Source organism: Chiloscyllium punctatum, unplaced genomic scaffold (genome assembly GCF_047496795.1).
Source record: "Chiloscyllium punctatum isolate Juve2018m unplaced genomic scaffold, sChiPun1.3 scaffold_121, whole genome shotgun sequence".
Lineage (NCBI taxonomy): Eukaryota > Metazoa > Chordata > Chondrichthyes > Orectolobiformes > Hemiscylliidae > Chiloscyllium > Chiloscyllium punctatum.
Window position 1 is genome coordinate 131555 of NW_027309855.1, and position 24189 is coordinate 155743.

The 24189-nt window shown below is 43.9% G+C and overlaps 1 long non-coding RNA gene across 2 annotated transcripts in view; it reads right to left on the bottom strand.

Moving 5' to 3' along the window:
• Nucleotides 1–3553: 3553 nt before the first annotated feature.
• The window catches only part of LOC140471568 (uncharacterized), a 92652-nt gene continuing 72016 nt past the window's right edge, over nt 3554–24189 (bottom strand). Inside the window, exons 6-8 of one of the 2 annotated variants that reach the window (XR_011957104.1) lie at nt 12739–12849; nt 7064–7172; nt 3554–4802 (exon numbers count right to left, since the gene is read on the bottom strand). This is a non-coding gene — a long non-coding RNA (uncharacterized lncRNA). The remainder of the gene's footprint in view (nt 4803–7063; nt 7173–12738; nt 12850–24189) is intronic. The other variant, XR_011957105.1, reaches the window with a different exon arrangement.

The following is a 24189-nucleotide window of genomic DNA, read 5'->3' on the forward strand; positions in this document are numbered from 1 at the left end:
CGCGGAAAACCCTCAAGCATTCTATCAGCATGTCACGAATAAAAGAATCACCAAATGAAGATTAATGGCAATCAAACACAGTAGTGTTAAGTTGTGTGTGGAGTCTGAGGAGATAGGACAGGCTGTAAATTAATATTTGAATCAGGATTCACAATGGAAAAAGAAAATGCTGTCAAGGCCAATACTGAGATACAGGCTATTAGTCTAGATGGGATTGAAGTTCGTAATGTGGAGAGGTTAGCAGTTCTGGAGAGTGTGAAAATAGATATGTCCCCTGAGCCAGATGGGATTTATCCTAGAATTCTCTGAGAAGCTAGGGAGGAGTTTATGCAACCAACTGTTCGGATTTTTACATCGCCATTGTCTACAGGAATAGTGCCAGAAGATTGGAGGACAGCAAATGTTCAAGAAATGGAGAAGGGACAACCCTGGTAATTATATACCTGTCTTACTTTGGTTGTGGGTAAAGTGTTGGAAAGGATTATAAGAGATAGGATTTACCATCATCTAGAAAGGAATCATTTGATTAGGAATAGTCAACAAGGTTTTGTGAAGGGTATGTCATGCCTCACAAATCTTATCGAGTTCATTGAGAAGGTGACCAAACAGGTGGATAAGAATAAAGTGAGGTATGTGGATTTCAGTGAAGCGTTTGATAAAGGTCCTCATGGTAGGCTATTGAAGAAAATATGGAGAGCGTGGTGTTGGAAAAGCCGAACAGATGAGGCAGCGTCCAAGCTGCATGCAAGTTGATGTTTCTCTTGTAAGCCTTTCATCAGGAATCAGTTTTCTGGTCTGCAGCATCTGCAGTCTTCATTTTCTCCTCGCTCCTCGGATGTTGCCCGACCTGCTGTGCGTTTCCAGCTCCACAATCTCGACTCTGATCTCAAACATCTGCAGTCCTTACTTTCTCCCAGAAAATATGGAGACGTGGAATTCTGGGCGATTTAGCGTTTGGATCACAAATCGGCTAGCTCAAAGCAGACAGAAGGTGATAGTTGATGGGGAATGTTCATCCTGGATTTCAGTCGCTAGTGGTACACTGCAAGGATCTGCTTTGGAGTGACTGTTGTTTGTCCTTTTGAAAATGACCTTAATTAGGGTAAAGAAGGATGAGTTAGTAAATTTACGGTTGTCAGTAAGGTCGGTGGATCTGTCGGCAGTGCTGAAGGATGTTGTAGGTACTGAGCTGTAATGTTCTATGAGCATGGACCTACAATGGGCTAAATAGCTTCCTTCTGTGATTTAACGATTCTGAGGCACTCTGGTCCACAATAAAAGCTTTAGGTACCTGGAGAGTCAAGCTGGTCCAGTAAAGGACACACAGTGCCATCCATCATCTCTTCCTGTTCTCTGATATACAGCGGCATCAAAATACCAGTCCAAACAAAATAGATTGATTCAAATTCAAGCAGTCAGGAGAACGTTCACCGGAGGGGATTGCCGTCAGGGGACTCAATGAATAATAAGATTTCAGAATAACAAAAAAAAAGCAATATCACAGCAGCATAATAATTGGCAGCAGAGTAAAACTTACAGTTCCAGATATTTCCAAGTTCATCATTGTGTTCAGTTTTGGTCACCTTGCTGTAGGAAGGATGGTATTAAACTGGAACTTTACAAGGATGTTGCCAGGACTCAAGGGTCTGAGTCATAGGGAGAGGTTGGATAAGCTGGGACATTCCTCTTTAGAGCGCTGGAGACTGAGGGGAGTGAAATGCGTCGAGAGTCTAGTCATGGCCCACATCAGTTCCAGTCTCCCAGCCTGCCTCGATCCCCTACAATTTTCCTACCAGTGGAATGGGTACATAGTGGGTGCCATATCCCTGGAACACCTGGACGACAAGGACACCCACGTCAGATGCCTGCTCATTGACTATAGGTTCACCTTCAACACCATTCTTCCCTTCAGAATAATCACAAAACTCCCTGACCTTAGTCTTGGCTCTGCCCTCTGAAATTGGATCCTCAGCTTTCTGACCCACAGTACACAATCAGTGAAAATAGGTAAGTGTGTCTCTTCCATGATAACATTCAACACTGAAATCCCAAAGGATGTGTCCTCAGCCCCCTACTATACTCCCTGTACACCCACGACTGTGTTGCCAAATTTTGAACGAATGCCATCTACATGTTCACTGATGACACCATCATAGTAGAACAGGTATGTAATGATAACAAGTCAAAATACAGAACGGAAATAGAGGACTTAGTGATATGCTGCACTGAGACCATCCTCTCTTTCAAAGTCGGCAGAACTAACAAACTGATCAATGACTTCAGAAAGAAATGAGGAGAACATGCCCCCATCTGCATCAATGGAACTGAAGTTGAAAGGGTGGAAAGCATTAAGTTGCTCGGAGTGACGATAACCGACCTCTCATGTAGATATGACAGCCGAGATGGCACAAGAACTCCTCTTCTTTCTCTGGCTGCTCAGGACATTTGACATGTTCACAAGGACCCTCACCAATGTCTACAAATGCACCACTGACAGCAAACTATCTGTGTGCTTAATGACCTGGTGTGGCCACAGCCCTGCCAGGACAGTAAGAGAAATGACAGTAGGTTGTGTGCACAGCCCATGCCATCACGGAAACCAACGTCGTATCCAATGTCTCCATTTACACAGCTCACTGCCATGGAAAGGCTGATAACATTATCAAAGACCCATCGAACCCTGGATCTCCTACAATCTCTTCCATCATGGAGACAATTCAGAATCTTGAACACACAAACCAGCAGCTCATGAACAGCATCTTCCCAGCCCATTATTAAACTGAGGAATGGACTCTCTAACTTCAAATAATGCTGATCTTGATCACATTGATGTTGCCTATAGCATACCCTTTCTGGTGTAGCCTGTATGCCTCAGTCTAAGTTTTTCCTTTACCCTATGACCTGTATGTCCTTGCTTATTGTAGGAGGGAGATTCCCCAGCTAGGGACAAAGACTCTGGAGGCAGAGAGGACACAGGCACGGAATGGACTTTAATTCAAGCTAAACCTGGCTAATGCTGGGAGAATCCCAAAAGGATCTTCCTCGAATCTGGCTTTGACATGAGAAGACAATTGTTTCCTTGATCTTTAGCTCAGATCAGACGGCAAATCAATGACACAATTCGATTTTGCAGTAATAAGACAGTATTTCTATACGTTCTGTGTTGCAATGATCATACACAACCTTGTCAGTGTACCATCCACTCCCCTTCTGCAGAACCAATCTTGTAAAACAACTGATCATTGATGGACACGCCTATGGACAGCCCGAGCTTCTTATTTGTTTCAGATGTTTAACGATTTTTGTTATCTCTAGGCCTTGGGATCTTTCATGCATTCCAAAGTATCGGGGCTCTGCTCTTTTCAGTCATATCCCTCATTGTTTATCTTGCAGGATTGCATGAATTCTATTCTCCAATGGGCAGGCTATCTCTTATCAAATTCCGTATCACATTTTACAGTAAAAAGCTGATTCTGATACAAAATACGTAATATTATTATTTCCACGGTTAACCTTTTTCTTCACGAATTCGACAAGACAAGCCAGGCATCTCTTTAAGGTTTTATTATTATGTTGAAATCTGTGTCCATGATTATTTACCAAATATTTAACTAGAACTTATTACTATTGTAAACAGTTTCAAAGGCACAACAGGCTTCTGAAAGATAACTTGAGATGCTATTTTTGTGGATGAAAATAATCCTTACTGAGATCAGAATAAGTTACTTTTTGTGGTGATTCTTCAAAGTTTTTGTGCTACAATTTCATTTTTTCATCTGTGTTCTGTTACAAATCATCACTTTTTTTAAAAAAAACCTTCTTTACCACTATATTGGCATGTTTCAGAATCTTGCGAATCAGATTATCCTTTCTTTTGCTTTGGAATAATTCCCTGTTCAAAGGCCCTTTTTTCACTGATGCTGAAGCAATCTAATTTAATTTCTGTCTATTTTGTGGCTCTTCCGAAACAGACAGCTGAAGTAGACTTTTAATTTTCGGCCACTCCATGTCTCTAAAAAAAGGCAGCTCCAACTCTCACTATGATCTGCCAGAACTGTGTATAAACAAAGTGTTTCACTCTACTTAGATACATGCGACAATGGATCCTATCAAATCAAATAAAACCAAATCGTATGATCGAGATAGAGAAATTGTCACAAGGTCAATACACCCCGATGAAACCTCTGCAGCCTGCCACATCCGGCCAAAAATCGTGATAGTCGATTAAACAACTAACTGTTAGAGAGGGCTCCACAATTATCCCCATTCTATCAATGGATCAGCTCTGCACATCAGTGTAAAAAACAAGGAAATAGTATCTGTACCGTCCTCAGCCAGGGGTGTTGAGTCAATGATTCAATTCACCGTCATCATGATGCCCACAGGATCACAGATCAGTCTTCAACCAATTCAATTCGCTGCACGTGCCATGAAGAAAAAGCTGAACACAGTAGAAAGGCAAATGCAATGAGTCCTGACCCCATTCCTGCAATAGGACTGAAGACTTGTGCTGTACAACAAGCCGTGCCCCTGGGGAAGCGGTTTCCTTCCAGCTACAACTCTGACATCTCCCGAGCAATGTGGAAAATTACTCAGTGTCGGGGAATAATTACAATCGGACCAATTACAACCCTCTCAGTCTCATCATGATAGTCAAATTGGGAGTTCGTTTTGATAGAGCTGTCAAGCAGCACAGACATAAACTTGCTCAGTGTGGTTTCCGATCGGTCCCCATGTGGAGATGGTGCTGTTTTGGAAAAGTCACTAGATGAATAATCCAGACCAGGCTAATGCTCTGGCAGCTGGTGGAAATTAAAAACAATTAATAAAATATCGAGATCTCAAATCTGGTGTCAGTAACAATGGCCTTGAAGTCAATGTCGATTACAAACACCAATTTCCTTCCCCAATGTACTTTAAGGAAGTGAATCTCCCGTGCTTTCCTGATCTGGCCGAAAAGCGACTCCAAACACATAGACATGTGAAGATGCACTCTTCAATGGTCTCTGAAAAGGCCAAGTAAGACACTCTGTCGTATCAAACTGCTCTGAAGTCTAAAAGGATAAAACCTGACAGAACACCCAGCCCCCAACCACGGTATGGAAAAGGGAACGGGAAACACAGTCCTGTTAAGCCAGCAGAGACGTCCTTCCTAACATCTGTGAACTTGTGACAACATTTACAGAGCTTTCCCACAAACTGCACAGAAACATCGGGAATGTAATAGGCCATTGAGCCTGCCCCATTCTAGTTAATGTCTGAACATCTCCTCAATGCACTTTCCCCACACACTTTACACACCCATTAATGTGATTAACCTTGTGAAGCTATAAAATAGGAACTACAGTCGTCCCCTTGGTCTGTCGAATTTGCTATCCAATTCAATATAATGATGGTTGACCCTTTATTTCTACACCATACTCCTGCTCTCTCCCCCATCCTTTGGTGTCTAGACATCCTTATTAGTCTTTAGTGCCTTGTCTTCCACAGCCTTATGTGAGAGAGAATTCCCGGGTTCACCAGTCTCTGAGTGCAGACATTTATTCGTATCTAAATGCAATGTGACCCATCTGTATTTAATACTGTGGCCTCTTGTTTTAGACTTCCCAGCCAGGGGAATTATCATCACTGCTTCCAATCTAACTCACCCTGTCAGTGTTTTATATATCTCACTGAGATCTCCACTCATTTTCCTAAACCCCATGGGATACAGGCTCAGTTGCCCCAAACTCTGCTCCACAAAAAGTCTGTCATCCCAGAGATCAGTCTGGTCATCCTTCGCTGCACTCCCTCAATGTCAGGTTTGTCCTTTATTAGGTACGGAGACCAAAACTGCACACAACACTGCACAATGTTCGAGTTGAGGTCTCACCAAGGGCCTGTACAGCTGCACTGAGACACCCTTACCCCTGGACTCCAGTCCTTCTGAAATGATGGTCAACAACAATTTATCTTCCTGACTGCTTTCTGCTCCTGCAATATTGCTTTCAGTGACTGGTGTACAGTGAGATCCCAGATCCTTTTCAATGTTACAGCTCCTAACTTGGTGGGTCTGTGTACACTGGTCTGTGTGCCAATGTATTTCCTGTATTGGCTTCTTTCTTCAGAACTCACTGCCCTGCATGGAACTCAGATGTCTGTCTAAACAATAACAGAAGAAAAGTAAAGTACAGTTCCCTTCATAGATCGACATTTCTCAACCACTCCCTTTTCCAATGGTTGGCTGGAACTTTAGTGTTTCACAACAAAGTAGACAACATCACATCTATCCACACTGCTCTTCATCTGCCACATGTTTACTCATTCACTCCGTTTGTTTCAATCTCCTTTAAGTTTTATTGACATCCTCCTCACTTTCAAAATCCTAGTTCCGTCAGCAGACTTGGAAACTTTGCATTTGATTCCCTCAATGAGATGTTTGAGATGTATTGTGAATATCTGGTGCCCCATCACCAATCATTGCGATGCCTCATGAGCCTTCCAAACTGAAAACCATCCATTTATTCCTACTCATTCTTTCCTGTCAACACTCCCATTTTAACACCATGTTCATATATTACCCCCTATCCCATGTGCTTTTACTTTGCACACTAGGCTTGGGACTCTATTAAAATCCTTGCTGAAAATCCAAGTTCAGTGCCTCTATTGTATTTTCTGTAATTCTGTAATTAATCTACCAGTGAGTTTCTCAAATGCTTCCCATTTCATCAATCTGTGTTGTTTTTTTTTTCTATGCCCATTATTTTCAGTTCCAATAATTTCTCCAAATTAGTTTATTTACTAGTTTCATTCCACATTATTTTCTCATCAGACTCAGGTTTTCTCCTATTGCTGGGAAGGCTTTGTTTATGTATTTTTCTGTGAAGGCAGAAGTGAAGTAGCTGTGTCATGTTTCTCTGTTCTCCATTCTCCATTCCCTGGTTTCACTCTGTAAAGAAGCTAAAACTTTGACTAAAAAGAACAGCTGTTGTCTATTCACCCTGTCCATGCCCCTTGTAATCTTATATCTGAATTACATTCCAAGTCAACTTCCTCTGCTCCAAAATAAGTAACTCGCGCTTACCCAGCCTCTCTCCACAGCTCATATGGTCCATCACAGGGAGCATCCTGGTGAATCTCTTCTGCACCTCATCCAGTACAATCACATCCTTCCTGTAACGCGGCTCCTAGAACTGCACACAATATTTCATTTGGCCTTACCAAAGTGCTATGTAGAACTCGGATAATCTTTGGGTCAATGAATATAGGCTTTATCTACAGTCATGCTGAACTCATCAATTATCATATCCAGTCACATTCAGGGATGTGTGGAGAAGCACGCTCTGAGCTTCCTAGTGTGATGCTGTTCTTTGAGTCCTCCCCTGTCTGGTTCCTTCTTCCAAAGTGCATCACCTTATATTTATCAGGGTTACATTCCATTTGCCATTGTTCTGTCCATCTGACCATTCTCTCTGTATCTTCCTGTAATATAAGACCTCCCTCCTCACTGCCAACCACACAGCCAATCTTTGTGTCCAACACAAACTTACTTATCACACTCCCCCTACCCACTTCACATTCACATCACTTATGAATGCCACAAATAATACGGAACACAGCACTGATGTCTACCGGGTACACCAGGGAAATTGGGCTCCAGTCACACAAACAGCCTTCTACCATGAAGTTGAGTTTGGATACAACTTGCCAAGTCACTAATAGGGCCTACATGTTCCCTGGTTGTTCTGTTCCACTTGATATACGTGAAGAATATCTGGGGATTCTCCTTAATCTTGCCCTGCCAGTAGGCTTCCATGCCCCTGTGTTAGTCAGTCCCCTCCGAGGGAAGAATTTCCGCCTTATTATGGTCTTAAATGGCATATCCCTTATCCTGTCATTATTTGCCTTAAATATAGAGTAGACAGCTAGAGAAACATCCTGTTTATTTCCACCTCATCACATGAATCATAGATTTTTGAAATTTCACTGTGATCACCTCTCATGCTTTGAAACTGGAGAGGTCGCAGGACAAATCTCCCCATCAGAAAATCTTGTCATCTCAGGAATTGATCTGGAGAATGTCCATTGCACGTCCTCTGTGATCAGTGTAATCTTTCTTAGATTAGGTCACCGACACTGCACTCAATACCTCAGGTACACTCTCACCAACACTCTATGCAACTGATTCATGATGTCTTTACCTCTATATTCCAATCCCTTTAAACAAACTCCAACCTAACTTTAACTTTCCAATTACATGTATTGCTCCAAATACCATTCACACTAATTGCATTTACAAACTCACTCTGTGAGTTATCGAGGCATAGAGATGTACAGCATGGAAACAGACCTTTCAGTCCAACCCGTCCATGTCGAGCAGATATCCCAACCCAATCTATTCCCACCTGCCCACATCCGACCCATATCCCTCCAAACCCTTCCTATTCATATAACCATCCAAATGTCTTTTAAATGCTGCAATTGTACCAGCCTCCACCACATCCTCTGGCAGCTCATTCCATACACGTACCACCGTATGTGTGAAAAAGTTGCCCCTTAGGTCTCTTTCACGTTTTGATTTTTTAAAGTGTGGAAACAAGTCCACAACGACCCACCAAAGCGCAAACCACCCAGATCCTTCCCCCTACACCCAACAGCACAGGCAATTTAGCATAGCCAATTCACCTAGCCTGCACAAGTTTGGATTGTGGGAGGAAACCCACGCAGACATAGGGAGAATGTGCAAAGTCCACACAGCCTGAGGCAGGAATTGAACCTGAGTCTCATGGCATTGGGAGGTAGCATTGCTAACCACTGTACCACCCAACATTCTTCACTTCTCAGCCTAAACCTATGCCCTTTAGTTCTGGACTCCCTGACGCCAGGGAAAAGACTTTCTCTATTTATCCTCTCCATGCCCTTCACAATTTTGTACATCTCTAGAAGGTCACCCCTCAGCCTCCAACGCTCAAGGGTAAACAGCCCCAGCCTGTACAGCCTCTCCTTATACCTCAAATTCTCCAACTCTGTCAATATCCTTGTAAATCTTTCCTGAACCCTTTCAATTTTCACAACATATTTCCGATAGGAAGGAGACCAGAATTCCAGCAATATTCCAACAGTGGGCTAACCAGTGTCCCGTACAGCCTTTCTTTTCACCCCAACAGGAATATACTTGCTTTGGATTCTTGTTATCTCATTTTTGAAGGCTTCCCATTTTCCAGCCGTCCATTTACCTGTGAACATCTGCCCCCAATCAGGTTTTGAAAGTTCTTGCCAAATACTGTCAAAATTGGTCTTTCTCCAATTTATAACTTCAACTTTAAGATCTGGTCTATCCATTTCCATAATTATTTAAGATCTCATGGTGTTATGGTAGCTGGCCCCAAAGTGCACCTCCACTGACACCTCAGTCACCTGCCCTGCCTTATTTCCCCAGAGTGGGTCAAGTTTTGTACCTTCTCTAGTAGGTTAATCCACATACTGAATCAGAAAATTTTCTTCTACACACTGAATAACTTCCTCTCCATCTAGACTCTTAACGCTACGGCAGTCCCAGTCTATGTTTGGAAAGTTAAAATCTCCTCCCATAATCACCCTACTTTCTTACAGATAGTTGAGATCTTCTCACAAGTTTGTTTCTCAATTTCCCTCTGACTATTAGGGAGTCTATAATACAATCCCAATAAGGCGATCATCCCGTTCTTATTTCTCAGGTCTACCCAAATAACTTCCCTCGATGTATTTCCAGGAATATCCTCCCTTAGTACCCCTGTAATGCTATCCCTAATCAAAAACTCCATTCCCCCTCCTGTCCTGCCTTCCTTTCTATCTTTCCTGTAGAATTTGTAACCTGGAACATTATCTGCCGGTCCTGCCGATCCCTGAGCCATGTTTCTGTAACTGCTATGATATCCCAGTCCCATATTCCTAACCATGCCCTGAGTTCATCTGCCTTCCCTATTCGGCCCCTTTGCATTGAAATAAATGCAGTTTACTTTATTAGTCCTACCTTGTCCCTGCCCGTCCTGACTCTTTGACTCGTTTCTGTTCTCAGTTTACCAATCTCAGATTGATCTATTTCCTCACTATCTCCCTGCCCCCAGCTCCCCACCCCCTCCCCCCCCCCCCGCCCAAACTAGTTTAAAACCTCCCGAGCAGCTGTGGCAAATCTTCCTGCCAGTATATTCGCCCCCTTCCAATTTAGGTGCAATCCGTCCTTCTGGTACAGGTTCCTTCTACCTCAAAAGAGATTCCAGTGATCCAAAAATGTGAATACTTCTCCCATACACCAGCTCCTAAGCCATGTATTCATCTGCTCTATCCCTCTATTCCTGTCCTCACTAGCTCATAGCGCCGGGAGTAATACAGATATTATTACTCTCAAGATCCTCTTTTTTTAAATTTCTGCCTATCACCCTGCAATCTCCGTCCATAATCTCAAATGTTTTCCCTTCTTATGTCGTTGGTTACAATTTGGACAATGACCTCTTGCTGGCCCCTCTCCCCATGAGAACATTCTGCACACTTTCTGAGATATCCTTGATCCTGGCACCAGGGAAGCAACACACTAATCTGCTTATTTCTCTGCTGTCCACAGAACCGTCTGTCTGTACCTCAGACTAGCGAGTCCCCTAACACAACTGACCTCATGGAATCCGACGTATCCCTTGTTGCATTAGTGCCAGTCTCCATACCACAAACCTGCCTGTTTGTGCTACGTTCCGTGTGAATCCATCACCCACTACATTTTCCAAAACAGCATATTTGCTTAAAATGGGGACAGCCCCAGAAGACTCCTGCACTAGCTACTTAACTCTCTTGCCTTTTTTGGAGTTAACCCATCTATGTAACTCTGAGACTGTCCCCCTTCCTATAACTGCCATCCATCACATACTGTTGCTGTTACCAATTCTGTATTGTCTTAAACTGTCTCTCCAACCAATCCATTCGATCTGATAGGATTCACAAGCAGAAGCATTTATTGCAGATATAATCTACAGTAACCTTTAAATCCGATAAATGCACTCCGATATCCAGCGATACATGAATTCAAACAGCAAAGGCAGTAACTCTGCAGGTACGCTGTCCTGTCAGTTTCTTCCCCTCACCATGTGCTTCCTTTATCCGTTCTTTTCCCTGTTAAAACTTGCATAAAGGCTTCTGATAATTCAAATACACCATATCCCCTATACCACTACACCCCTCCTACACCCTTACAATTCTGCCATTTATATTCACACCAACAAATTAAATGCAACACGCTCGTTGGCATAGAGACCACTGTCACACAGTTACTGTACTGCCCTTGCCATAAGTACATTCAGCGTCCTGACTGTAACCATATTGACATTCCCATCACTGTTTGGTGCCTACAAAAGAATTCCTGCTAATGGTTGCTGCTGCTTGGTTATTCTCAGCTCCACTTTTGATATTCAGATCTACATGACTGTCTCATTAATGCATTAACCTCATACTTCCTTCACAACTTTTTGGCTTTTTGCCTAGTCTGCATATTGGGATTAGATTTGGTTGGAATATCTGCTCAGCATGGATGGGTTGGACCGAAGGGTCGGTTTCCATGCTGCACATCTCTCTGACTCTATAACTCGATCCCAACAACCCTTCGTATTCACTTCCCAGCAATGGTCATTCTGCAGCTACACCTCCGTAATGACAGTTCCATCATATCTGTTCACTGTCATTCCATCTGCCTTATGGCGAATAAAGGGAGTCATTCCTCAGTAGTGGGGGGTTGAACAGATGGGTAGAGGTTACAGAGATAGGGAGGCTAAGAAGTAAACACAGTGACATCTGGTCAAGAATGTCAGAGGGACAAAGGTGTGTGGGGATTGGAGGAATTTACAGAGAGAGAGGGAGCTGGATTAGATTCTGGAGATAGGGATAGGGATGGAGTTAGGAAGAGGCAGGCAGACTGAGAGGCACAGACAGGGGGCTGTTTCATCTAGGAGATTATTGTGTATACTAACAGAGATATGGAAGGTTGTTGTGATTGAAGACATTTACAGATATAAGAAGGCTTCTAGGCTCTGGAGTCGACATAGATAGGAACGCAATGGAGAAGTCCAGGTTACTGGGTTGGAGACAATTACACAAATGGGGAGGGTTGCGCAAAGTGAAAGAGGTTCCTGAAGTCGGGAGGGGTATGGGGGTCGGGAATGAGGGTGAAATTTAACAAGGTAAAGATCAAAGAATTGGAGAAGGATAAGGAGATTACAAATTTTTCACAGCTAAGGAAGGGTTGTAGGAGCTGGAGAAGATTACATAGGTAGGGACCGATGGAGAGGTTAAAGACAAATACATTGACATGGAGGGTGATAGTGATGGGAGAAGCTTACAGGGATAGACAGGGCTGTCAGGGTTTACAGGGATGAAGGAATTTAGTATCTACTGGAGAAGGTTAGGGATTAGGGTGTTAGGGACTGGAGAACCTGACAGAGACAGAGACAGAGACAGAGAAACAGAAAATGATGTGGACTAGAGGAGACTCCAGACAGAGGAAGGATTATTGGGGCTGGAGGATATTACAGAGATCACGAACACAGCATGGGCCAGGATTGATGCCTGCGATCCCCTGTGCTGTCGCATTGAGGACCAGTACAGCAGAGGTGAAAGCAGGACCCTCACAAGATGGTGAGAATGAAGTCTAGAATGTTGCTGTTCCTTGCCCAGCTCTATATCTCTGTCCTGTCTTCCTGGTCTACCTCACCCTGAACTGTTTATTGTGAGTGATTTTACCAGCTGCAGGAATTACTGAAGGCTCCAGATCTCCCTCTCCATTTCTCTTGGCTGACCAACCAGTTTCCATGAGGTGATGGATGAGAAAGGAGTTAGGAACATCCTGATGAGCTGCATGAGACAGAAATAGACAGAATGGGAAATTAGACTGATGCAATGAGGAGAACACATGCAGAGTGGCGCTGAGTGCAGCAGAGATCTCGATAATCCCAGTCTCCATCCCTTGCCTGTGCTGCTGCATCTCTCTGGAATGGACAATTCTGTTGACTCAGGATCTCAGACCATCTGTAAGAGGGAGAAATGCTGACAGAGGCAGTAAATAGACCCACACAGCGAGGGATACCAGATGGAGAGATACTGAGTGATAGCACATTATTAGACAGTGCATTAACAGGGAATTATTTGAATTTGTAACAAACACACTGGGATAATTGTGAGGGGATTCAACCTTCCTATCTCATCATCTCTTTGGCAGTGGCTCACAGATGAGGCTGACTCTCTCCCACTCTCAGTGGGGATGGGGGAGTCTGGAGTTGGCTGTGCAGACCGATGTGGCCTTCCACAGACTCTGTTACACTTGAGGCAGAAGGTGGACATGGAAAGGGGGTGGGTGGGGTGGAGGTGTGACAGCGCGCTCCTTGTGCTGTTTTCTCCTGGATTCCCGTTTTCCCCACAGAAAGTCTCGAGGTGCTCAACACCTTCCCAATGCTCTTTCCCCACTTCAGACGGTCTTGGCCGATTTGATTAAGAGATGAAAAAGAACCGATCAATTCTGAAGTAACTAACATTTAGAAATGTGGAGGAGTGCAGTAGGAAGAGGAAACATTGTCAGTGTTTAATCAGAGTAGTGGAACAGGGAGGATTGAAGGTGTTGGAGGTGGTGAGAGTGTTACAGAGAGGGGCAAAGGCCTGAACAACATTACAAAGCCAGTACGGATTGCTGTAGCTAGAGCTGTTTGCAAAGGTAGGGATAGACATATGTATTTTTTCATTGATTCATTCACGGCATGAGGATGTCACCGGTTGGACCAGCATACATTGCCCTCCTGCTAATTGCCCAGAGGCAGCTCAGAGTCAGCCATATTGCTGTGTGACTGGAGTCACATGTGAGCCAGACCAGGTAAGAATGTCAGATATCCCTCACTAAAGGACATACGTGAACAAGTTGATTTTTACCAGATAATCAACAATGTTTATACAGAGGCCTCACTAATGTCCTGTACAGATACACCATGACATCCCAACTCCTACTCTCAATGCTCTGCCCAATGAAGGGTAACCCTCCCAAACACCTGCTTCACCAGCCTGTCTACCTGTGACGCTACTTTCAAAAAACTGTGTACCTGCGTCCCTGGGTCACTGATTGACAACAGTACCCAGGGCCCAAACATTAATTGTACAAGTCCAGCCTGGTCTGCTTTACCACAATACAACTTCTTGGATTTCTCCACCTGTTATTCCTAACCTCACTGGTCCAGCAGTAGTGTTGATCCCATTGTACTCTTCGATAACCCTCTTCACTGTCCACATTATCACCAATTTCAGTCTCACTCACAAACTTGCTAACCATGACTCCTGTACTATCAGCCAAACTGTTTAGACAAATGATGCACAACAGTGACCTAGCACCGAACCCTATAGTACACCGTTGGTCACAGGCCTGCAGTTTGAGTGGCAACCCTCTATGAACATGCTCTGTCTCCTACCATCAATCCTGTTTTGTATCGAGTTAGTGAGTGCTCCCTGGTTATGTGTGATCTAAACTTACGATCCAGTCTGCCATGCAGAACCTTGTCAAAGGCCTTGATAACCTTCATGTGGACATCGTGTACTGCTCTGCTTTGACGTCTCACTTGTCTACCTCCACACTCAGGTTTGAGGCATGATTCCCCGTGCACAAAGCCATGCTGATGATCATTAATCTGTCCTTACCTTTCCAAATGCACGATGATCGTTTCTCTCAGAATCTCGTCCAACACCTTATCACCCTGCCATCAGTCTCACTGGTCCGTAGTAGCTGTCGATGCAACAAATATCTCTGGAAGGGGCCCTGTAATTTCTTCCCTCGCTTCTCACAAGGCGCTGGGATACATCTGACCATGTCCCAAGGTTTTATCTAACTTATTGCATTTTAAGACATCCAGCACCTCCTGTTCTCCAATGTGCACTCTTTTCAAGACATCACTATGTATTTTCCCAAGTTTCCGAGCTTCCATGTCTTTCACCACAGTAAATCCAAAAACAAAATATGTGTTCAGTATCTCACCCATCAGCAGTGATTCCACACAGACAGCCTCATTGACCTTTCAGGGGCCCTATTCTCTCACGAGCTAAGATTTGCCCCTGTGAAAACTTGTCAAAATGCTTCTGAAATTTCAAATATCCCTCTACCGCAACTAGCCTCCCCCAACCTTATCTATTCTGCATTTATGGTCACACCAAAATATAGAATCCAAAAGATTTAAAAATATTCCACTTTTATAAAATCATACAGCTCCCTTTGTTTCTAAACATCCAGTTATCAATTATTGTCATATCCTTTTAAACACATTCCAGCACGTTCCCGACTTACTGTCAGACTAACAAGGTTTGGTTTCAGACTGACTGCACAAAGGATTTTGGGAATCGTTGTGTATCAATCTGAAACAGGTAGCTTACAGGATCAGCAGGTCATAGAGAAGGCAAATCAAATGTTGTCATTTATTACAAAGGGAATGGAGTCTAAAAATAGGGGGGTCTTGCTAAAACGATGCAAGGTACAAGTCAGACCACACCTAGATTATAATGAATAGTATGTGTGCCCTAAGGAAAGACATTCTTGTGTTGGAGGCAGGCCAGGGAAGGTTCACTCGGCTGATTCTGGAGATGGGGGATTTTCCAATGTGAAGAGGTGGAGTAGATTGCCCTTGAACCGAATGGGATTTTGAAGAATGGGAAAGAAATTGAATGAAACATCCAGGATTTGGAGGGGCTTTGACAGGGTGGATACCGTGAAGTTAGAAACTAGAACAGTACAGCAGAGTAATAGGCCCTTCGGCCCACCATGGCTGTACTGACAATGATGCTATTCTAAACTAATCCCATCTGCCTGCACATGGGCGATATCCCTCTATTCTCTGCCTGTTCATGTTTCTGTCTACATGCCCTTCAAAACTTTGCTCTTATTTCCACCTCTCCCACCTCCTGAGCAGCTTCCACCCTCTCGGTAAAGACAACTGGTCTCATTCATCTCACTTAAAACTTCTCACTCTCACCTTAAACCGATGCGCCCTAATATTTGATATTTCTACATTGGAAGAAGGATTCCAATTATCTACACTATTCACGTCTCTCCTAATGCTATATACCTGTACCAGGTCACCCCTCAGTCTCCGATACTCACGCAAAACAATCCAACTGCGTCCAACCTCCTAACAGTAAACACATTCTCATCCAGGCAACATTCTGCCAACCCTCTGTTGCACGCTCCCCAAAGCCTCCACACCCTTCCTATGGTGTGTCGATGAGAACGACAAGCAACCTTCCAAACATGGCCGACTGAAGTTTCATTCAGTCACAACATGACATGCAAACATCTGTACTCAATACTGTGACCAATGAAGGGAAACCTACCATACTCCTCCTTTATCACCACATCCTGTTGTGTTGTTATTTTGAGGGAGCTGTGGATTTGCTTCCAATGTCTCTCTGTTTATCAATGTTTCCAACTAGTCAATTAGTGTACTACTCTCTTCCATTTGGCTTCATAAATGCATCACTTCACACCTGTCCCGATGTAATTCAATTTGCCACATCTCTGCCCAGCGTTCCAGCTGATCTACATACTACTGCAACCTTTAACACTCTTCCTCACTATCCACAATTCCCTTAACTATCCCTAATCATTACATGCCTTTCCAAATGTCGTCCGCAAAATTACCACTCAAACTGCTGACCTTTTCATCTGAATCACAGATATAAATTACACGCAGACATCACAGCACTGATCCTTGTGAAACAGCATTGGCCACAGACGTCCAATCAGAAATTGACCACTCCACATACCTCTGTCTACTATCACCAAGAAAATATTGCAACCAACTTAACAACGAGCATGGATTGTGATTTTATCTTCCAGATCCCCCTTGCTATTTGGAAGCTGTCCATTCAAAATGACTCGATATTTTGATTCCCAGATTAAATTGGCTCTCTCACTAATGCACTGACTGCATTCTTTCTTCACAACAAAACAGGACCTTGTTTGGTTTTTTGCTGATCCTGCCTAAATCCCTACGACCCCTCAATAATCACATCCCAGCCACGGTCATTCTGCAGCCACCCCTCCACAATAACAGTTCGATCATATCTGTTCCCTTCAGTTAATGCTGTCATTCCATCTGCCTTGTTGCAAATGCATGGCACGTGTCACCGAGAGAGGGCCTTTGAGGGATGGATAGAGGCCACAGAGTGGGAGAGAAGTTTGAGGGCGCGACAATGTCGCAGGGTTAAACATAGTTACAGTTGCTACAGAATGTTCGCAGGAGAAAACATTTTATTGCTTGGAGGAAGTTAGAGAGATAAAGCGTCTTTGATGATATTCCAGAGAGAGGGATGTGTATAGGGTTGTGGATTGTTACATGGACTATGTTGATCAGGGCGTAGAAACATTCACAGGATTCCAGGATGTCGTACATTTAACAACAGGTGTGGGATCTGGAGAATATCACAGTGAGAGGGAGGATGGTATGGACTGGAGAATATTACAGGGAAAGGGAGGGTGGTCTGGACTGCAGAATGTTGCAAACACATGGAAGATGATATAGACTGGATAATGTTGCACGGATAGGGAGGAAGTTGTAGACTGGATAAAGTTAGAAGGAGAGATGAGTTTATGCACTGGAAGGTATGTCAGAGAGAGAGTGGTGTACATGCTGCAAGTTACGACAGGGATAGGGAAGCTTATAGATACTGGAGGAGAGAGTCGTAGAGAAGCTTGTAAGAGACCAGATTCACTTCTGAGCTAGGATGTACTGCAGTGAGCGGAGCCTTTTGCAGATATAAACGAGAATACAATGGCCACAAAGCAATCACACCAATACATAGGAATATAGAAACTGAAGGATGTGAAGAGATTACACAGACTAGGAGTGTTGTATGCAGTGGAGGAGATTAAACTGATAGGGGTGGTTTAAGAGACACAACAATGTTAGGAAATAATGGGAGTTGCAAAGGTAAGAGCAGGTTTCAACAATTCGGAGGATATAGACCTGAAGGAGCTTTGACAGATAGCGATGGTACGGTAAAGGGAATTGTAGTGGCTTCCCTTTCATAAGCAATCCATAAGGACTTAAAACAGCCTGTTTGACATGTGCATTATCTCTCGACCATTCATCAGACAGCGCTGCAAATATTTCACTGGCTCTGCCTACCAGCTTAGACTGAACTAGCATTACCCAGAAGACCTCGGGCCACTCTACCCGTCTATGCAATTTTTCAAATGAAATACAGAGTTCCTTGACAGTAGAGTCACAGGTAGTTAGGATAGCGAAGGCAGCGCTTGGTATACATTCTTTTATTGGTCAGAGTATTGAGTACAGGAGTTGGGAGGTCATGTTGCGGCTGTACAGGGCAGTGGTGAGGTCACTTTTGGAATACTGCATGCAACTCTATTCTACTTCATATCGGAAGGATGTTATGAAACTTGAAAGAGTTCAGAAAAGATTTACAAGAATGTTGCCAGGGCTGAGCTGTAGGGAGAGTTTGAACAGGTGATGGTTGTTTTTCCTGGAGTGTCGGAGGCTGAGGGTGACCTTATAGAGATTTATAAAATCAAGAGGGGCATGGATAGGGTAAATAGACAAAGTCTTTCTCCTGGGGTATGTGTTTCCAGAATTATAGGGCGAGGTTTAGGGTAAGAATAGAAGGATATATAAGAGAACTAAGGGGCAACTTTTTCACGTAGAGGATAGTGTATGTACGGAAGAGGTGCCAGAGGAAGTTGTGGAAGCTAGTACAATTGCAACAGTTAAAAGGCACCTGGATGGGTATCTGAATAGGAAGGGTTTAGAGGGAGATGGGCCGGGTGCTAGCAGGTGGGACTACATTGGGTTGGGGTATCTGATCTACAGGATGAGACCATGAATGGGTTGTGGAACCTGGAGGATGTTATGATTTGAACCACCTGTAATTTTTGATTGGATCTTTCAGCCAATCTTACAGATGGTACAATTGCAACATTTAAGAAGCATTTGGATGGATATATGAATAGAAAGGGTTTGGAGGGAGATAGGCCAGGTACTGGCAGGTGGGACTAGATTGGGTTGGAATATCCTGCCGCCATGGCTGGGTTGGAATGAAGGGTCTGTTTCTATGCTGTACATCTCTATGACTGTAAGATTGGCTGAATGGTCCAATCAAAAATTACCTGTGGTTCAAATCATAATATCCTCCAGGTTCCACAAGCCATCCCCTGTCCCATCCTGCAGGTTCAATGAATCCCGGAACTTCTAACCTTCTGCAAGTCCCACGTCCCTTCCGACATTTGTACCATCCTCCAGGTTCTGCAGTCCTTCATACCTCGTAACATGGCCCAGACTCTCCAACTCCTCCTTCCTCTGCAATGTTCCCCAGAAGGGCACTGGAGGATGGTGTGGGTTACAGAGATATGGAGGGACATCAGGACGGGAGGATTTTGCAGACATTAGGAATATATGGACTTGAGGAGGTTTCACAGTTTATGAATGTTGTAGGGACTGGAGGAAATTGCAAAGATAGGGATAGTTTTAGATTGGAGGATTCTGCAGAAAACCTTTACGTGGTTAAAGGCAGGATTCTTAGCAGCGTGCAGGAACAAAGGGATCCTGTGTCCCTCAGGTTCCCACCCAAGTTGACAGGCTGTTAAGAAGGCGGATGGTGTGTTGGCTTTCATTAGCAGGGGGATTGAATTTAAGAGATGTGAGATTTTGCTGCAGCTCTCCAGAACCCCAGTTAGACCACACTTCGAATATTGTGAACAGTTCTGTTCGCTTCATTATAGGGAGGACGTGGAAGCTTTAAAGACAGTGCAGAGGAGATTGAGCAGGATGCTACCTGGACGGGAGGGCATGCCCATAGAAGGGAGGTTGTGGAAGCTAGGGCTTTTCTGATCACAGCGAAGGAGGAATGAATGGTGACGTGATAGAGGTTTACAAGGGAATGAGAGGCATAGATAGAGAGGATAACTAGAGACTACTTCCCATGGCGAAATGGCTATCACAAGGGGACATAAGTTTAAGGCAATTGGCGGAAGGTTTAGCTCAGATATCAGAGGGATATGGGCCAGGTGCTGGCAGGTAGGACTAGATTGAGTTGGGATATCCTGTCGGCATGGATGGGACTGGTATGTTATTTACACAGAGTGTAGTGGGTGCGTGGAATAGACTGCCAGCCATGGTAATAGATTCAGACACATTACAGACATCTAAGCAACTCTTGGATACGCACATCAATGATAGTAAAATGTAAGGTATGTAGGTTCGTTTCATCTTCAGAGTAGGATAAAAGGTCAGCACAATATTGAGGGCGGAAGGACTTGTACTGGAATGTGGTATTCCATGCTTTAAATAGCAAGGGTTATGATGGCAGCAAGAGGTTTCGGGAAGCGGGAGAGGATGCGATCTGAATGAAGTGACACAAATAGGAGGCGTTGCTAAAGGTGTATGAGGTAACAGAGACAGCAATGCTCTGATCTGGAGCAGATGACCAGACTGGGAGAATTGTGGGGACTGGAGGGGCTTTCACAGGGAGGGAGGAGCATAGAGCTACAGGAGGTTACAGAAATGTGGAGAGCTGTCGGGCCGACAGGAGGACATGGAGATGGGAAGGTTGGGAGGAATGGAGCAGTTTACAGGGATAAGGATGTTGGTAGGATGGGGTGTTTTACACAGACAGGAATGTTTCAGGTGAATGGAGCTGGGTACAGAGATAAAGTGGGTTGTACAGATTGGAAAAACAAATAGACGTATGGAGGGTAGTCATCACTGAAGATGTTTATAGACACAGGAAGGCTTAGGTGCTGCAGGTTATTTAGATAAAGGGGGTGTGGAGTCAGACAGATTCTCCAAGTGACAAAGACAGCAATTTTGGTTGGAGACAGTTTCACAGATTAGGGAGCGTTAGTAACCTCCTCCAGTTTGGTCAGAGTGGGAAGGGTTGGAGGGGAGGGTGATGTTTACACATGGAAGAGCTGGAGAAGATTGTGGAAATGAGTAGATGGATGGAGACACTGGAGGAGCTTACATTGACAGGGTGGGTGCTGGCAATGAAAAGATATCACATAGATAGAGGGTCTTGGAGGAACTGTATTGAAAGAGTCACAGGCATTAGAATGACTTCTGCAGATTGGGAGTATTACAGGGACTGAGAGGATTGTAGGGGCTCCACAGATTGATCGTGTCTTTAAGAATATGTAGATACGAAATTCTTAAACCCAATGTATGCAGTCTTCATTTCAAGACCAGAGCCTTATTATCCCTCACCAGCCAAGGATCCCTAACCCTGCCAGCTTTTCCCTTTATCCCAATGGGGCGGACTGGTCCTGGATTCTTCAAATCACACTTTGAAAAGCCTCCCATTTGCCAGTTGTTCCTTTTCCTTCAAACGGACTCACCCAATCGATTGGAATCATAATGTGGAGGTGCTGGTGTCGGACTGGGGGTGTACTAAGTTAAAAATCACCCGACACTCGGTTCCAGTCCAACCGGTTTATTTGAAAGGACTAGCTTTCAGAGCACTGCTTCTTCATCAGGTGGTTGTGGAGCACAATCCTAAGGTACAGAATTTATAGCAACAGGATGGCAGTGTCATAGAACATAATATCAAAAAAAATTAGTTTAAGCCTTTCATCTGTTACAGTGATCACCAGCGCTTCCAAAGCGAGTTGGATTATAACTGGGCATTGTGCAATTTTAAATTCACAGCATTGACACTGGCCAGATCCTGCAGAATGGCCCCAAACCTGGCCCTGTTCCAGTTTTCCTCTTCAATCTGTGGACCTGCTGATCTTTCTCCATAACTATGTTAAAACGAAGACAGTTGTGGGCACTGGACCCAAAGTGCTCTCTGAATGACACTTCAGTCACTTGCCCGACCACGTTTTCTGAGGGGAGGTCCAGTGTTGCACCTGCCTGAGTAGAGTAGGACCCTCTGCATATTGATTTAGGAACCTCCCTTGGACACATTTGAAAAATTGCTCTCCGTCCAGGTCTTTTTATACTCTAGATGGCCCAGTCAATACAGGGAATATTAAAATCTCCAGCCTGCACTCCTCTATTATTCCTATAGTTATCTGCAATCTCTCTATACATCTGCTCCTTTGGTATCTGTTGGGTCTACAACAGTCTACAATACAGTCCCAACAAAGTGACCACCCCCCTTCTTCTTTCGAACTTCTAACCATGTGGAATTTTAAATGAATATATGTTTTAATAATTGGAATTAACAATCCATAAATAAGTATTGATAAAAATCCAAACACAGAGAAAGACAACAGTTCACTCTCATGTGGTCTGCAGGACATCCCCACAGCAAAGTGTTTGCTTCTCAATGACCCTGTGAAATGGGCGAGCCAGCTGCTTCGCTCAAGGGCAGCAAGGGATGGGCAATAAAGGCTAGTCAGACAGAGACACCCACTTCCCATACCTGATTTTTTTTAAAAATCCATTCAGATTGGTCCCAGCACAGTTCCAGTGGAACAATGTCCTGGCCAATCACATTGGTAGATTTATGGACAGGGCTTTAAACTGACAGAGAGGATGCAGGGACATGCTTCAGGTGAAAGGAGCTTTCCAAATCCAAAGAGAAAACATGAAGCATCAGAGCAGCGTGGGAATGTGACTGAAGGCAACAGAAAGGAACAGGATGGGACAAAGTTTAACTAAAACTGTCGATCAGCAAATCCATTTGTGACAGGAAATTGTGGGAACGAGTAACTTATGTTTTTTATTAATGGACAAAGTCTCTGCACAAGGTAGATGGATTTGTGACACAGAGATAAAAGGGATTTAGACACCAGAGAGATGTGGTTACAGGGCGAACAAAAGGTGGAACGTAAATATTCAATGGTTCACAACCTTGTGCAAATTCAGGCAAAATGGACGATGCTAACAATAATGGGTAAGAAAGGCATGACCGAGAAAGGATTTGGCATCAGATCATGAAGTAGAGTCAGTCTGAATGTAAACTCTGGCTCCTACTTGCCAAGGACACAAGCAGCAGAACAGTTTTCGACCACCCACCGAACAGCATTTCATGGCTCATCACTGCAATAAATAGGAATTCATTGGAATGTTTAATACAGGCACGGTGAACACTGAGTGAAACGTCAATATTCGCAAAGGCTGGGACAATCACACTGACAACAGTGATATTGGAAGAGGAGTTCAGAGAATTTTTTTCAGTGTTTCTTAGAATAACACATTGTGCAACTGGCGAGGGACGTAACTGTCTCAGAGAGACTGTTGTGTGATAAAACTTTGTGAATGAGTAATGTCACCTGGAGAGATCCTCTGGGAAATTGTGATAAAGTGCAGTTTAAAGAAATGTAAAGTTTTAAAGTGAATCACAGAAAGGACAAGCTACAACTAGAAACAAAAATAGCCAATTACATGAGTTGGAGAGGAGAACTGACCAAGATAAACAGGCTAAACAGACTGAAATATGTGCCTGTAAATGAACAGTGGAAAACATTTGAAGGAACAGTGTAAAATACTCAACAAAAGGACATTCCACTGAAACAGACAAAAACTCAGCAAGAAATCCCCTTTGATCCCTCACTCAGGACAAAATTGATCATATTGGATTATGAGGCTGAGAAGATCACCACAAAGTACATAAAATCCTGAAGTGAGAGAGAGTTTTAGAGTAAGTTTTAAAGGGATTGCAATGGGTCTGCTCGCAGGGGGAGGGCAATGGGAAGGGGAACCATTGTCAGGGTTTATTGACACGATACGAACATGGAGAGGTGAAGGTGCTGGAGGTGGTGAGAGTGTTACAGAGAGTGGTCAGGGACTGAACGGTGTTACAAAGCCAGTACGGATTGCTGCAGCTGGAGGGGTTTGCAGAGGTAGGGAGGGACATATGTATTTTTATTTGTTCATTCATGGGATGTGGGTGTCACTGCCTGGACCAGCATTCTTTGACCCCATGCTAATTACCCAGAGATTGTTGGGGCCCTGGTGGATAAATATAATACTTTGCTGGACACAGGTGAAGTGGTGAATGACTGGAGGATCGCTAATGTGGTTCCTTTGTTCAAAAAGGGCAGCAGGGATGGGCCAGGTAATTACAGAGCAGATAGTCTGACAGCAGGGGGAGGGAAATTATTTTGAACTACTGTGAGGATGAATCAACACTTGCAAAGGTAAGGATCAACTCGGTTTAGTCATCACGGATTTGGCAGAGGAAGATACTGTCTGAGGAATTCAGTTCAGTTTT